The sequence below is a fragment of the Triticum dicoccoides genome, chromosome 4A, assembly GCF_002162155.2.
Source record: "Triticum dicoccoides isolate Atlit2015 ecotype Zavitan chromosome 4A, WEW_v2.0, whole genome shotgun sequence".
In the NCBI taxonomy this organism is placed as follows: domain Eukaryota; kingdom Viridiplantae; phylum Streptophyta; class Magnoliopsida; order Poales; family Poaceae; genus Triticum; species Triticum dicoccoides.
This window is the reverse complement of record NC_041386.1, coordinates 427,674,970-427,692,616: the sequence shown is the minus strand read 5'-3', so window position 1 is coordinate 427,692,616 and position 17,647 is coordinate 427,674,970.

Sequence of the window (17,647 nt, the reverse complement as noted above, 5' to 3'; positions counted from 1 at the left end):
TTATGCAATGGTAAAGGAAGTAATGCAGATAAGGTTCAAGATAGTGAGACATCCCTGTTGGTCTCCAAGAAAGCTGATAAAAACTATATTGAAGACACTGAGACAAACCCAAAGTCCTGTCTTGATGTAGTGTTCGAGTTACTGGTTACCACTGCCGGCACCAGCTCTTCGAACTCATTGCCTGAATCAGTTCAGCTTTTTGAGTCTCAACTTCAAGTTGAAAGACATCGATCAGATGTTATGTGACAGGAAGCCGAAGGATTGAGGAAGTCCCTGCAGAATTCAGATGCATACTTACTGGTGCAACAACAAGCGCTGGAGGACTTAAGCACCAAACAAGAGAAACTTAATAAGCTTGCTAAGCATCTTGCCAGCATTATGGGTACCCAGGATATTGTTTCTTGAGCTCTTCTGAAGTGGTTTTAGTTCTGGACTTGTTTTGCCGCGGCGTTTATATGCTGCTGTGTTTCCTATATTTGCACAGGTGGCAAACTTTGATGCCCAGTGGATGTAATATGTGTAATAGGCGTGATAGCCTAGTGTAAGTTGCTTGCTTATTTATTTTCTTGTTGTCTTTTTTATTTGTTTGCTTGTAGTCGGTGCAGTTCTTTTTCTGCGGTTTGCTAGTGGCTGCAATAACCTATTTTTTAAAACTAGGCCACAATAACCATGGGCTAATATTTACTGTAGTGACACTGGGCCTCCTACGGGCCGTAGAAACAGTGGGCCTTCTACGGGTCGTAGAAACAGTGGGCCTTCTAGCCTTCTACGGGCCGTATCACCAATGGGCCTTCTACGGGCGGTATCATTAATGGGCCTTCTGCGGGCCGTATGATCGATTAGCCAAACATGGGCCAAACAGACCGCATTCTGGCCGTAAACGGGCTAGAGTTGGAATCGTCTGTTCATGGGCCGACCATAACGGGCCATCGTTAATAGGCCGTATTTGATGTCGCTATGAAAATGGCCCAACGTATTAATGGACCACAAACGGGCCGACTGTAACCACGGGTTGAATTTGGCCCACAAGAAGAAAATGACAGTAACGGGCCATAAGTAAACGAATGCTGGAAATGAGCCCAAGAATAAATGGGCTGTGAGAAGGACGAAAGATAACATGGGTTGGAGACGGCCCAACAGAATAACGGGCCGTTAATGGGTATAGAGTGATACGCTGTTCATTACGGGCCAGTTTCACCACGGGCCGTTAATGGGTGTAAAGTGATACACTGTTCATTACGGGCCAGTTTCAGCACGGGTCGCTAATGGGCCAAGAGTTACGAAGGGCCTCATATGGGCCGAAACACGTCATGGGCTATACATGGGCCAGAAGTGAAAACGGGCTGGAATCATATTGGACGGCCCAGATGATGCTACTGGGCCTAATTTGGATAGGGCGTAACGGGCCTTGGGTTAGCGGGATGTAAATGGGCTATATGCGAACATGCCGTTAATAGGCGTTCCATGGGCCAGCCCGCCAGCTTTTGACCAAGTCAAATGGGCCAGCCTTTTCACAGGAATGGGCCACTGTTGGGCCGTGCCACGTGTCGACGTATCATAGGCGCCTTCTGTCCAGTGACTGGATGACATCTGTCCCAACGATGAGCGACACGTGTTTCCTCTAGCCAATGATGATTTTACACGTGGAAAATGCCCATTGGTCGGGGCTGTTAATGGGTTATCGGATCTAAAACCCGACCCGATAGCTTAACGGCGTTCCGTTATGGTGGATGCCACGTGTCGGTCACCCTTGACGAAAGCACTTCTGTGACGCGCGATTTATTGTCATGGAAGTGGACACTTCCGTGATGATAATTTTGGTAATGTCATGGAACACTTCTACGACATCACATGTATGACTATCTTGATTCTGTCATAAATTTGTCATGGGTGTACATGCATGACAAAAAAGCGACCTACTGTAACAAACATGTATCATCACGGAAGTGTATTTTTTTGTAGTGTAGTAAACAATTGTCGGTGGTTCATGAAATAATCGCTGATGGGTTCCGTAGTTTATCCATATGCGATGTGATTTGCTCAGTCTGCACAACATCTATGCTCTGTCTACAGAACAACTACATATATACTTATAAGGACATGATTGCATAACCAAATTAAACATCCAATTATGTTATATCACAAATACCAAAAATATTGCAAGGTTCAAATTCCAGCATTACAAGGCCCAAATTCAAAGATTATAAGGTTCAAACTGTTCTTACAAATCAAAATAATCTTCTCCGAAATTTGAGTCATACATTATTTCTGCGAAAGCATCAGCCATCGAGAAGTCATATAGCGGCTTGATACAGTAACTTCTGAATAATCTGTCACATTAAGTTACAAACTGAAATTCAGCTTCTGCAGAGCATTTTTCATTCAACTGTAGACGCTTGTGCAGATTAGCAAACCATTCACCTATGCGCGCTATATGTGGGGCAAACGACATTGCCTTGAGCACACTTGCTTTCCGAACAAAGAACCTAGCGAATTTAATCTCTTGTGTGGTGCCTCGGTACTTGTTCAAAGTAATTTACGTGAGATGAAGATCAAGGCATTCAATGGGATTGTCATATTGCACCACATTTCCCGCTTTCCAACCTGCTTGTATCTACAAACATAGACAACATATTAGTGCATGGCTGCATCTTTGAACAGTTCGGGTCTTTTTGACTTGCACGATTTCTAAAATACACGAAGAGTGACATGCCATCTTCAATCGTTCATGGTTAACATGTAAAAAAATATGTATTGAAATCCTCTAAATTTCCTTTAGAAATCATACTACATTTGTTGAAATCATGGGTATAAGTAACAACAAATTGAAATCCGTTGTGGTTAACAATTAATAAGAAAGGAGGATCACCTCGATGTATAGCTTCTCCGTGCACGAAAAGCATCTAAGGAATCTAAGAACTTCATCCAGATTAGGGCCGGCAGGATGCATGTAGTGCCAAGATCTTAGCTGTGCGTAGAGATGGGGTCAAACTTGTGGGAATCATTATCTGGATGACAGTCAAACATAGATAAACAAAAATTAGAATATGATGTCCAATAAGAAGAAGGAGAAGAAGTAGACTGTTGTACCTAAACGAACAATGATCTAGTAACAAGTCTGGAGAATTCATCACATGAATAGCCCAACACTGTCAATTTTGGTGTGTTAATGCCCTTGATTCTTGTTGGACCTTCTTTATCAAGTAAAAACAATCTCTCAAGGAAAGGCACATTCTCAATGACAATATCGTGAAACCACTCAACTGACAACATGTTGCGACACTAGCAATACTGATAAATCATACGGACAGTCATCTAGGTGATATGGAGGCTACTGAACCCATCCATCACGGGAAGACAAAGGTATTTGAGCGCTATACAGCCACCGAGAAGGCACTCCAAATCCTCCTTCGAGATGTTGATGCCCCTAAGCTAGAGGTACTTCAGTTTAGGGAGATGAAGAGCGGGTGTGGCATCAAGCTAGGGGGAAAAGGCACTACCTGAACGTAGCACGACGTAGTGTGGGCGTGAGGCGGAGTGCGAACTGCAGCAGCGTGGGCGCGAGGCAGAGTGCGGACCATGGCAGCGAGCTCGAATATCCTGCATGAAAGCTGAGCTCCTCGATCCAATCTAGGGCGGGGGATAGAAACCACTCGTGAAACTTGGGTTTGGCCTTGCAGCTGGAACAGAACCGGCCGATGGCAAAGTGTCTGACCGGCCCAGGGTGCATGGTCAGAATGTGTGGCAATGCATCCAAGCATTTGCGCTCCATGTTGCAGAGCTTGTCGTCATCGATAAGGTCCAGTGGGTGGAGTGCCAGGGGGAATGCATCCAAGCGTTTGCGCTCCCCGCTATAGAGCTCGTCGTCGTCGATGAGGTCTAGGGGGTGGAGTGCCAGAGGGGGAGCCACCGACGGGAGAGGACAATGGTCCGCACACCAGATTTGATGGGGAGGAGGGATATGATTGTTACCAACATCTCATCTAGGAGGCTGCTGATGAAGTCCATGCTCGCCGAAGGCTCTTGCGATTCTGGCTCAACCTGCCCCTGCTTGTTGGCTGGCTCGTCCTCCATCACAACAGGCGGCGATCCTCGACGGCGACGCTTGAAGATAAGAATGGAGGACTGTTCTATGTACCTTGCCGAGGTGGCCGAAACCAAAACGATCAATAAATTTTTGGCACCTCTCGCGCCTGCGCGGCCGACTGCTCGCACGCGCCCCGTCAAGCCTGCACGACGGACAGCTCACATGCGTCCCATCTAATCAAACATCTGCATGTGGTAGTAAATGGTTAGTAGAACACCCACGGTTGGAATAATACAACCGTTTGCGATAATAACGTGGCAGGTATTTGTTCCAAAATGCCTAGAAAATTCAAATATTGTATAAGAAAGGCAAAACGACCCCTGAATAATTTCATACTTTAGCACGACATTCCAATATTTGCATGTTGCCTCTGTAAAATAAATCAATGCAAGAAGAGATAGCATATGTCATTTCGCACAGAGGTGACACATTCCCTCTCGGAACCATGGGGATTCTTGAGAGAAGACACGGTTGTTAGAAGCTTATAACGAAACTTGTCCCAAATCGGATAACTTTTTCCACAACACGTTGGTGCCATGTCATGACACCATTCCAAGTTTCATGATTTTCAGGCGAGTTTTGGATTTACAGGAATTTTAAAACCAAGTTTCTCAATGTTTCCGGCTAAGCCACGATGCCCAAATGTTTGAAATGTATTCTAATTTCTTGCATGAGACCTAAACATTCACCCAAGGACACGTATATGATTTTTCATCCCAGTTTGGTGCACTAGGGCATGTTCATGTAGTTCGAATTTAAATTGTGCGTATTAAATGCCTAGAAACTCAAATAATATATATATATATAAGGCAAAACGATCACTGGATAATTCCAAATTGTAACACGACACTTCTATAGTTGCATGTTGCCTCTGTAAAATAAATCAAGGCAGGAACAAGCGGCGTATGTCATTTTGCACACACAGGTGACATGTTCCCTCTCGGAACCATGAGGCTTCTTGAGAGAAGCTCCGGCTTGTAAGAATTTTATACCATAACTTGTCCCAAAATGGACACGTTTTTTACCACAGCATGTTGGTGCCATGTCATAAAACCATGCCAAGTTTCATGATTTTCAGGTGAGTTTTGGATTTACATGGATTTTAAAACCAAGTTCCTCACTATTTAAGGCCAAACCATGATGTCCAGATGTTTGAAATTCATTCCCATTTCTTCCATGGGACCTAAAAATTCACCCAAGGACACGTATATGATATTTCAACCCGGTCTGGTGCACTCGGACATACGCATGTACTTAAATTTGAGTTATGCATATTAAATGCCTAGAAACTCAAATAACGTGTAAAAATGTAAAACGAACCCTGAATAATTACAATTGTATCACGACACTCCTCTAGTTGCATGTTGCTGATATGTCTCCAGTATTTGTAATTTTTGATTGTTCCATGATATTATAGTATCAATCTTGGATGTTCTATATGCAATTATATATCATTTTTTGGGACTAACCTATTAACTTAGCGCCCAGCGCCAGTTGCTGGTTTTTGCCTATTTTTGGCTTTTTAGGAAGTCAATATCAAACGGAGTCCAAAGGGAGAAAAAACTTTGGATGAATTTTTACTGTACCAGAAGAGACCCTAGAAGGTTTGGGAGAAGACCTGAAGAGCCACGAGGGAACAACAAGCTCGAAAGGCGCCCCCCAGGCTTGTGGGCCCCTCGTGGCACCTCTTAACCTAATTCCGCCTCTATAAATATCCCCCTGACATCAGAGAGCCACCTGAAATACTTTTGCGCCGTTGCAAGTTTCCGTTCCCACAAGATCCCATTTGGAGGCCTTCTTCGGTACTCCGTTGGAGGGGGAATCGGTCATGGAGAGGCTCTACATCAACCTTGCTGCCCTTCCGATGATGCGTGAGTAGTTTACCAGAGACCTATAGATCCATAGCTAGTAGCTAGATGGCTTCTTCTCTCTCTCTCTCTCTGATCTTCAATACAATGTTCTCCTTGATGTTCTTGGAGATCTATTCGATGTAATGACTTTTTGCGCTGTGTTTGTTCGGATACGATGAATTGTGAGTTTATGATCAGATCTATCCATGAATACTATTCGAGTTTTCTCTAAACTCTTTTATGCATGATAATTATAACTTGGTATTTCTCCCAGATCTACTGATTTGGTTTGGCCGACTAGATTAATTTTTCTTGCAATGGGAGAGGTGCTTTGTAATGGGTTCAATTTTGTGGTGCTCAATCCCAGTGACAGAAGGGGACACGACACATATTGTGTTGTTGCCATTAAGGATAAAAAGATGGGATTTATTCATGTGTGAGTTTACTTTGTCTACATCATGTCATCTTGCCTAAGGCGTTACTCCGTTCTTTATGAACTTAATACTCTAGATGCATGCTAGATAACAGTCGATGTGCGGGGTAATAGTAGTAGATGGGGAATCATTTCGGTCTACTTGTCTCGGAAGTGATGCATATATACATTATCATTGCCTTCGATATCATCATGATTATTCGCTTTTCTGTCAATTGCCCAACAGTAATTTTTTTACCCACCATATGCTATTTTCAAGAGAGAAGCCTATAGTGAAAACTATGGGCCTCGGGTCTAATTTTTATCATATAATAAAACCAAAAATACCTTGCTACAATTTTTATTTATTTATTTTATTTTCTATTTTGTTCGATCTATATATCTATCACCATACAATTGAATCTTGCAAGTAACAACCAAGGGATTGACAACCCTTGCTTGCATTGGGTGCAAGGATTTGTTATCTTCTGTGTAGGTACTGCTAACGAGGTGTTGCGTGCTTCACCTACTAGATTGATAACCTTGTTCTTAACTAAGGGAAATACTTATCTCTACTGTACTGCATCATCCTCTCCTCTTTGTGGAAATCCCAACATAGCTCACAAGTAGCAGTTGGCTCTATAAAATAAATCATGGGAGAAGAGGCGACATATGTCGTTTGGCACACAGAGGTGGCATGTTCCCTCTCGGAACCATGAGGTTTTTTGAGAGAAGCTCCGGTTTGTGAGAAGTTTATGCCAAAACTTGTCCCAAATCAAACAATTTTTTTACCACAACATGTTGGTGTCATGTCATAACACCATGCCAAGTTTCACAATTTTCAGACGAGTTTTGGATTTACATGAATTTTAAAACCAGGTTTCTCAATGTTTACAGCCGAGCCACGATGCCCAGATGTTTGGAATTCATTTTCATTTCTTGCATGGGACCTAAACATTCACCAAGGACACATATGTGATTTTTAACCCATTTTGGTGCACTGGAGCATGTGCATGTAGTTCAAATTTGAATTATGCACATTAAATGCCTAGAAACTAAATTAATTTATAAAAAAGGCCAAACGAACCGTGAATAATTCCAATTTTGACACGACACTCCTATAGTTGCATGTTCACTGGAGATAAATGGTCTAGCAATTCAAAGACTGTCCTTTCCCGCCATACCCCCATTTTGTCTTTCAAATCAGAATGAAAAAATCAACTCTACCACAAACAGTTTATTAGCAAGAATCATGTGCGATGGAGTATAAAATATCTTGGGGCACCCTCATGTATGGCTTACGCCGGAAGCTTTGTCAGTACAATCCACAGCTCGCGCGTCAGTTTAACGCTGCACCGAGCGTTTCCTCGATCAAAAGCCACAACGGAAATTTCTAGCTCCCCCCCCCCTCGATCAAAAGCCACATTTCAGCTATTTCTTCCTTCCTTTTCAAGTTCAAACCTTCACTCCTTGCTTGCAGCGACTCCTCCTCGCCGGCGAGGCTCCTTCCTGTTGTGCGGCCTCATTGATATAGTCAGGTAATGCACACCCACCCCATCCTCCTCCTTCCCCATCCCACATGCCCCAACCGTCGGCGCGACACCTTCCACCAAAATCACCGCCTCATCCTCCAAATAAGCGCTGCATATAGCCATTTTGCATGCAGTATAGCCAAGAGCTCAATGAGCATCTGGCAACGGAGAAGCAAATCATGGCCGCACGCGCGGATGAGGTCGTGATGGCTTCCATGTGTGCCGACTGCCAGATCTTGGAGGAGCACCTCGCCGTCGAGGCCACAGTCGACGCCTTGCGTGTGGACCCCGCCACACGGTTGGCTGCTTTAGTTCAACAATTGTTCTCTGTAATGTCAATATGCAATCTGATCTTCTGAATTGTGATGTTCAGTTAACAATTTGGTTCAACAATTGCTATATTTCCTAGTAGCTCTTAAGCATGCTTGGTTTGGTTAACTGTATGATCTTCTAGTGTATGTTCTATTCAGCAATGTGGTGCTCAGTTAAATTTTTGTTTTATTTGTTGTGTTGTTCAGTTAACTGTTTGGTTCAATTATGCAATGTGATGTTCATTTGTTGTGGGTATAATTTTGTATTGTTATGCATGTGAGAAATAAATTGAATTTGATTATACTAAATACATGAGAAACATATACAATTGCTATATTTTCGAGTTGTTTAGCATGCTTTGTTTGGTTAACTGGTTTTTCCACGCGGCTCGAATTAATTTGCTGGATCTACAATACTTTTATTTTTTCATTAACATATTCTACTGATATATAGTATGCCAACTCTCACTTAACCTGATCAATATCTGCCTTATATGTGTTGCAGGGAAACAATGGGAGGCACTGATGAGGTTTACCATTGAGGTTTGCACATGCATGGTCCTATGGCTAACAACACATTATTGTGCAAATTCAGGAACCATTCTAATATTTAGGTTTTAACAATTTGGTCTTGCACATGTAGATCCTGCTGTCAGAGGTTTAGACCCACTGTTCGACCCATTTTGCATTTGGGGAAATGCGTTGTCCATTAATATCAGTCAAGTCAAGAAACTCGGAAAGATTGTTAGGATAAAGAAACTAGCAATGAATAACAACAAGATCTCTGTTTGCACAATGAAGAAGACATCAGTCAACTATCGGATGGTACTAACTCTTTTACATTGTCTTTTTTCCTTTGGTGCCATTTCCAAATTTAGAACATATCTTTATGCATATCTTTGCTTTCAGTCCTTTCCAAAGAAGTTCACGGATGGTTAGCTCTCAGACCACCTGCATGGTCGAGAGGTGAGGAAGGTATTCATTCAACACCCATGGTAGAATATTGAAGTCTTCCTCAAGAGGATGAAGGTTGGGCGGGCAATTATCCACAGCCACTGGTCTAAAGTTGCAAGGATATTCAACATCACCGAAGCCTCAATATTCGCCTTCTACTTTCCAAAGGTTTTAGATGAGATTCATCTATCTATTTACTGTGTATGATGCTACTTTCCAAAGGTTTTAGATGTTACATGTGAAACTTGGTGCTGTTGTGTAATGGCGTAGCTAGCTATATGCCTATATGGTGTAACTGAGTGCTGAAGCTATCTAATGTAATTCAATTATGAAATGCTGGTTGCCGTAATACGAATATGAAATATATGGTGTGTTTGACATGAAATGTTAGTTTAATTACTAACTGGGTTATCAATAATAAGCCAATTAGCCTGATTGTTGGGGTTTTCTACGGTTTCTCAGACAACACCATGGGCGATGAACTCAAACAAACCCACACGGTTTCTAGAAAGTAGGCGTGTTGGATCAATGAACAATCACAACGAATTCCGCCTGAGAAATGTTTGCGTTAGGCCACCATGCACAATCGTTTCAACATAAAATATTGTGTGTGATATACGTATGAACGGAAACATTTTTCTGGGATTCACTGTGTGGGATGTACATACGAACGAGAATGATTGGCATGTATAATTGTGTTCGATGGCTTGCCCGGTCGCACACGAGCTCCTTTTGCCTCGCGTGTGTGACAGGAAGACCTATCGCTGATGGTTTCTGGGATGTGTGGGAAGGACCAACCTATCGCACACATAGGAAAGGCGACGATTTAAAACTCCTTCGTGGAAAGGGGTAAAAACTATTTGTATATCACATTTCTCTACGAGTGCATTTTTATTGCGCCTCGGTTTACCATTGTTGTCGCAAGCTTCTGACGTACCGGCCTCGTCGTTGTCAGAACTGCAAGCCAGCCAACTGTCCTCTCCCGCACAAAATCCGGCGATGAGTGAAGTAAGGGTCGCCATGGTCCTCGGCTTGTCCTGGCCGAGCTGGAGTGCGAGCCATTCGTCCCGAATGCTATGCCGGAAAGTTGCAATTGCTTGTACATCAGGGCAGTCAACTATTTGGTTCCTTTTAGTTAGGAATCAATTCCAAAGTTTCCTACCAGATTGGCCAGGCTATTGAATAACGTGGTTGAGGTCGTCGGTGTCTGGAGGTCGTACATAAGTGCCCTGAAAGTTTTCCCTAAAGGCATCCTCGAGTGCTTCCCAGCTCCCGATGGAATGAGGAAGAAAGCTATTAAGCCAATGCCTCACCAGCCCCTTCAGTTTAAGCGGCAAGTATTTGATGGCATGGAGATCATCTCCGTTAACCATGTGGATGTGGAGGAGGCAATCTTCGGTCCACACGGCTAGATCGACCGTCCCATCGTATTGTTCTATGTTTATGGATTTAAACCCATCCGGGAACTGATGTTCCATCACCTCGTCTATGAAATAGGCTGGGTGAGCGGGTCCTCGAAACCAAGTCATGTTGTGCCTGGTGTTGGGAGGCATCCGCACATAAGCTTGATCCCGAGCCCTGTCGTCACTGTCCAACCAGGCCTCATGACCGTCGAGCCCAGCCAGTGCACATCCCCTTGACCCGTAGATGGATCGAGTAGGAGCTCGATTTTCCTCTGTCCTTCACCATGCATCATAGGGCTCAGGGTAGTCAATAGGATCCTTGCCGTGATGGTGTGTCGCTATTTGGGGATTTCTATTTTCCCTTGTTATCTTGTTGCACCCTCTAGGGGGTCGATCAAGTTTGTCGGCGTGACCGAGCGTTAGGAGCACGTCACCGGTTGCTTCATCATTGAATTCCGCCACCAAGCGCCGGCGTGGATAGGATTTATTTGTGGTCTCGCGCCATTATTCAAGATCCTGTCCGGTTTTGAGAACTTCTACCCACTTATCATTGAGCTCATTATAATCGGTGTGCAACTGTTGCTTCTTCTTCTTCATGCTATGGCCGTGGCCACCAAGCGCCGCCTAAACCTGTCTTGCTCATAAGGGTCCTCGGGGACTATGTAGTCCTTAGTTCTGGGGCTTTCGTCCTCCTCGGATTAAGGTAAATAATTGATCTCTGCCCCATCGAAGAGATCGTCGGGGTCTTCATCCTCGGGCGCCCCCTCGGGGCTGTTATGCCGTTCCGGGGAGGCTTTAATTTCCTCTCCCTGGTCCTCCGCTCCATCAGTCGTGGTGCCGTTATCGGTGGCATCCATGTTGTGTCCACACGGGCCGCCGTTGGTACCCTTTGGATGTCTGTGCCGGCATCTCGAGGGATTTTTAGGGGTATCCACCATATATACGTCGTATGTGGACGTTGCAGTCCATATGCTCGTGTTGTCCGAAGGCGTAGTCATTTCTGGAGTGACGTCAACATCTTCATATGTGTCGGTGGCTTCCTTGTAGTCCAACACGTCGGTTAAGTCATCGACCGAGGCGAGTAGGTGGGTGGTGGGTGGGACATAAATTTCCATGTCGTTGGCTTTAAGTACGATCTTGTCATATACTGAGGTATGATTGTTCGAGATCGATAAACTCTGAATCCGATCCAGCATCTTATTAAGGTGGGACAGATCTTCAGGGTTCATGGCCAAGCTAGATGATGGGCTGACTCGAAGCATGATCCGGGCAATTCTTGACGCGAGCTCTACATGTTGGTTGGCGAAGTTTGACTCTAGGCCACCAATTGGAGAGATCGGATTCGAACTTGATGTAGGGTCCATGTTTGAACTCGAATTGACGTCGGGGCCAAACTCGAGGTCGAGGCCCTCACCTGGCGTGTGCTACTTATTAAGCTTGCGTTGGTTTTTACCTTGAAGAGGAAAGGGTGATGCAGCAAAGTAGAGTAAGTATTTCCCTCAGTTTTGAGAACCAAGGTATCGACCCAGTAGGAGACAACGCACAAGTCATCGAATACCTGCACGAACAAGCACCAACTTGCACCCAACGCGATAATGGGGTTGTCAATCCCTTCATGGTTATTTGCAAAGTGAGATCTGATAGAGATGGATAATCGATAAAGTAATATTTTTGGTATTTTTGGTTTAAGGAACGGAAAGTAAAAGATTGCAAAGGAAGTAAATAGGAAACTAAAATTGTAGATCGGAAACTTATATGATGGAAAGTAGACCCAGGGGCCATAGGTTTCACTAGAGGCTTCTCTCAAGATAGAAATTATTACGGTGGGTAAACAAATTATTGCCAAGCAATTGATAGAAAAAGCGCAAAATTATGACGATATCTAAGGCAATAATCATGAACATAGGCATCACGTCCGTATGAAGTAAACCGACTCCTGCCTACATTTACTACTATTACTCCACACATCGACCGACTCTTGCATGCATATAGAGTATTAAGTTCATAAGAACAGAGTAACGCATTAAGCAAGATGACATGATGTAGCGGGATAAACTCAAGCAATATGATGAAAACCCCATCTTGTTATCCTCGATGGCAACAATACAATATGTGTTGGTTCCCCTTCTGTCACTGGGATCAAGCACCGTAAGATTGAACCCAAAGCTAAGCACTTCTCCTATTGCAAGAAAAAACAATCTAGTTGGCCAAACCAAATCGATAGTTCGAAGAGACTTGCAAAGTTATCAAATCATGCATATAAGAATTCAGAGGAGATTAAAATAATATTCATAGATAAGCTGATCATAAATCCACAATTCATCGGATCTCGGCAAACACACCGCAAAAGAGTATTACATCGAATAGATCTCCAAGAACATCAAGGAGAACATGGTATTGAGAATCAAAGAGAGAGAAGAAGCCATCTAGCTACTAGCTATGGACCCGTAGGTCTGTGGTAAACTACTCATGCTTCATCGAAGAGGCAATGGTGTTGATGCAGAATCCCTCCGTGATCTAATCCCCCTCCGGCAAGATGTCGAAAAGGCCCCTAGATGGGATCTCACGGCTAGAGAAGGTTGCGGCGGTGGAAAAGTGTTTTCATGGCTCTCTAGTTGGTTTTGGGAATATTTGAGAATATATAGGCGAAAGAAATAGGTCGATGGAGTCACGAGGGGGCCAGAAGGGTGGGGGCGCGCCCTCCGTCCTTGTGGCCGCCTCGTGGCTTCCCTGACGTGTACTCCAAGTCCTCTGGATGTCTTCTGGTTCAAGAAAAATCATCACAAAAGTTTCATTCCGTTTGGACTCCGTTCGGTATTCCTTTTCTGCGAAACTCTAAAAGAAGGAAAATTAGGAACTGGCACTGAGACCTAGGTTAATAGGTTAGTCCCAAAAATAATATAAAATAGCACATTAATGCATATAAAGCATCCAGAACAGATAATATAATAGCATGGAACAATAAAAAATTATAGATACATTGGAGACGTATCAAGCATCCCCGATCTTAATTCCTGCTCGTCCTCGAGTAGGTAAATGATAAAAATAGATTTTTTTATGTGGAATGCTACATAACATATTTATCCATGTAATTTTCTCTATTGTGGCATGAATGTTCAGATCCGTATGATTCAAAACAAAAGTTTAATATTGACATAAAAACAATAATACTTCAAGCATACTAACAAGGCAATTATGTCTTCTCAATATAACATGGCCAAAGGAAGCTTATCCCTACAAAATCATATAGTCTACCTATGCTCCATCTTCATCACACAAAATATTCAAATCATGCACAACCCCAATACAAGCCAAGCAATTATTTCATACTTTTAATGTTCTCAAACCTTTTCAACTTTCACGCAATACATGAGCGTGAGCCATGGACATAGCACTATAGGTGGAATAGAAGGTGGTTGTGGAGAAGACAAAAGGAGGGAGATAGTCTCACATCAACTAGGCGTATCATTGGGCTATGGAGATGTCCATTAATAGATATCAATGTGAGTGAGTAGGGATTTCCATGCAGCGGATGCACCAGAGCTATAAGTTTATGAAAGCTGGAAAGGAAAACTAAGTGGGTGTGCATCCAACTTGATTGCTCATGAAGACATAGGGCAATTTGAGGAAGCCCATCGTTGGAATATACAAGCCAAGTTCTATAATGAAAATTTTCCACTAGTATATGAAAGTGACAACATAGGAGACTCTCTATCATGAAGATCAAGGTGCTACTTTGAAGCACAAGCATGGAAAAAGGATAGTAACATTGCCCCTTCTCTCCTTTTCTCTCATTTATTCTATTTTTTATTTTCCTTTCTTTCTTCTTCCTCTTTTTTCTATTTTTTTCTTTCTCTCTTTTTCTTTCTTTTATTTCCTCACATGGGACAATGCTGTAAAAAAGGAAGATCGTCGTACTTCTATTTACTTACAACTCAAAAATTACAGCTCGATACTAGAACAAGATATGACTCTATATGAATGACTCCAACGGTGTACCGGGATGTGCAATGAATCAAGACCAACATGTATAAAAATGATGGAAATTGGATTTGCCACAAATACGATGTCAACTACATGATCATGCAAAGCAATATGACAATGATAATGTGTGTCATAAAAAACTAAATGGTGGAAAGTTGCATGGCAATATATCTTGGAATGGCTATGGAAATGACATAATAGGTAGGTATGGTGGCTGTTTTGAGGAAGGTATATGGTGTGTTTATGATACCGGCGAAGATTGCGCGGTACAAGAGAGGCTAGCAATGGTGGAAGGGTGAGAGTGTGTATAATCCATGGACTAAACATTAGTCATACAAAACTGTGACGCCCCCGATTTGACCGTACACTAATCATGCACGCAAATGTGTACGATCAAGATCAAGGACTCACGGGAAGATATCACAACACAACTCTACAAATAAAATAAGTCATACAAGCATCATATTACAAGCCAGGGGCCTCAAAGGCTCAAATACAAGAGCTCGATCATAGACGAGTCAGCGGAAGCAACAATATCTGAGTACAGACATAAGTTAAACAAGTTTCCTTAAGAAGGCTAGCACAAACGGGGATACAGATCGAAAGAGGCGCAGGCCTCCTGCCTGGGATCCTCCTAAACTACTCCTGGTCGTCATCAACGGGCAGCACGTAGTAGTAGGCACCTCCGGAGTAGTAGGAGTCGTCGTCGACGGTGGCGTCTGGCTCCTGGGCTCCAACATCTGGTTGCGACAACCAGGTAGAAGGGATAGAGGGAAAAGAAGGAGAAAGCAACCGTGAGTACTCATCCAAAGTACTCGCAAGCAAGGAGCTACACTACATATGTATGCATTGGTATCAACTGGAATAAGGCTATTATATGTGGACTGGACTGCAGAAAGCCGGAATAAGAGGGGGATAGCTAGTCCTTTCGAAGACTACGCTTCTGGCAGCCTCCGTCTTGCAGCATGTAGAAGAGAGTAGACTGAAGACCTCCAAGTAGCATCGCATAGCATAACCCTACCCGATGATCCTCCCCTCGTCGCCTTGTGAGAGATCGACCACCGGTTGTATCTGGCACTTGGAAGGGGGTGTTTTATTAAGTATCCGGTTCTAGTTGTCATAAGATCAAGGTACAACTCCAAATCGTCCTGTTACCGAAGATCACGGCTATTCGAATAGATTAACTTCCCTGCAGGGGTGCACCACATACCCCAACACGCTCGATCCCATTTGGCCGGACACACTTTCCTGGGTCATGCCCGGCCTCGGAAGATCAACACGTCGCAGCCCCACCTAGGCACAACAGAGAGGTCAGCACACCGGTCTAAACCTAAGCGCACAGGGGTCTGGGCCCATCGCCCTTAGCACACCTGCACGTTGCGAACGCGGCCGGAAGCAGAACTAGCCCCCTTAATACAAGAGCAGGCTTACGTTCCAATCCAGCGCGCGCTGCTCAGTCGCTGACGTCACGAAGGCTTCGGCTGATACCACGACGCCGGGATACCCATAACTACTCCCGCGTAGATGGTTAGTGCGTATAGACCAAATGGCCAGACTCAAATCAAATACCCAGATCTCGTTAAGCGTGTTAAGTATCCGCGAACGCCGACCAGGGCCAGGCCCACCTCTCTCCTAGGTGGTCTGAACCTGCCCTGTCGCTCCGCCTCAAAGATCCACTCATGGGTGCTCCTACGAGCCGACCCATCTTTAATCACCACATGTATCATGTATAAAGTATATAGAATATACCTGTGGTCACCTCCCGAGTGATCACGGCCCGATAGTATAGCATTGCAGACGGACAGGAATGTAGGGCCACTGATGATAAACTAGCATCCTATACTAAGCATTAGGATTGCAGGTAAAGGTAACAACAGTAGTAGCAAGGACAGGCTATGCATCAGGATAGGATTAACGGGAAGCAGTAACATGCTACACTACTCTAATGCAAGCAGTATAGAGAAGAGTAGGCGATATCTGGTGATCAAAAGGGGGCTTGCCTGGTTGCTCTGGCAAGAGAGAGGGGTCGTCAACTTCGTAGTCGTACTGGGTAGCAGCGGCGTCGGTCTCGGTGTCTAGCGGAAGAAGAGGGGGGGAAACAATAAATATTTAAGCAAGCATATGCATAGTTATGCATGACATGACAAGTAACGGCGTTAGAGGTGCCCTAACGCGGTAGTAGGTGATACCGGTGAAGGGGGATAACATCCGGGAAAATATCCCCGGTGTTTCGCGTTTTCGGGCAGAGGAGCCGGAGGGGGAAAGTTACGTGTTCGATAGGTTAGGGGGGTGTGGCGGACGAACGGGCTGCGTATCCGGGTTCGTCTCGTCGTTCTGAGCAACTTTGATGTACAAAGTTTTTACATCCGATCTACGGTTTATTTTATATTAATTTCCAAAGTTTTTAATTCATTTTGGAATTAACAGAATTAATTTATTTTAAAATTGCCATTATGATGTCAGCATGAGGTCAGTGTGATGTCATCAGTCAACCAGTTAGTTGACTTAGTCAAACTGACAGGCAGGTCCCACATGTCATTGGCTGAAGACTAATTATCTGTTAACTTTTAATTAGCAGGTTTAATTAGAGTTAATTAGTTAACTAAATAGGGTTAGTTAAGTTAATTACTTCACTAATTAATTAATTAATTATTAATTAATTTTATTAAGTCATTTTTTTTATTTCCTTTTTCTTTTCTTCTCTCTTTTTTTAACGTTCTGGGGCCGGGCCCCACATGTCTGTGGCCCATCGGGGCCTAGAGGGTGCGGGTGAGCGGGTGCGGGCGCTCGCCCGAACGGGGCGCGGGCAAGGCTGTGGCCAGCGATGGCCACCGGAGCGGCAGCGCGGCACCGGCAAGGGGAAGCAGGGGCGAGGCCAGGTGCAGTGGTGGCCGGCGGAGAGGCGGGGCCGCAAGGGCCACCGCAGGCGCGGCGGGCGCTAGGGAGGCGCAGCGGTAGCAGCGGTCGCGGTCGAGGGATAGGGGAGAGGGAGGCGGTTTGCTCACTTCGGAGAGTAAGGTCTGGGCAACGGGGCGCGGGGAGCGACTCGGGGAGGAGGACGAGGAGGTCCGGCGTGGGGAGGAGATCCGGCGAGGTCGAGGAGGCGACGGCGGT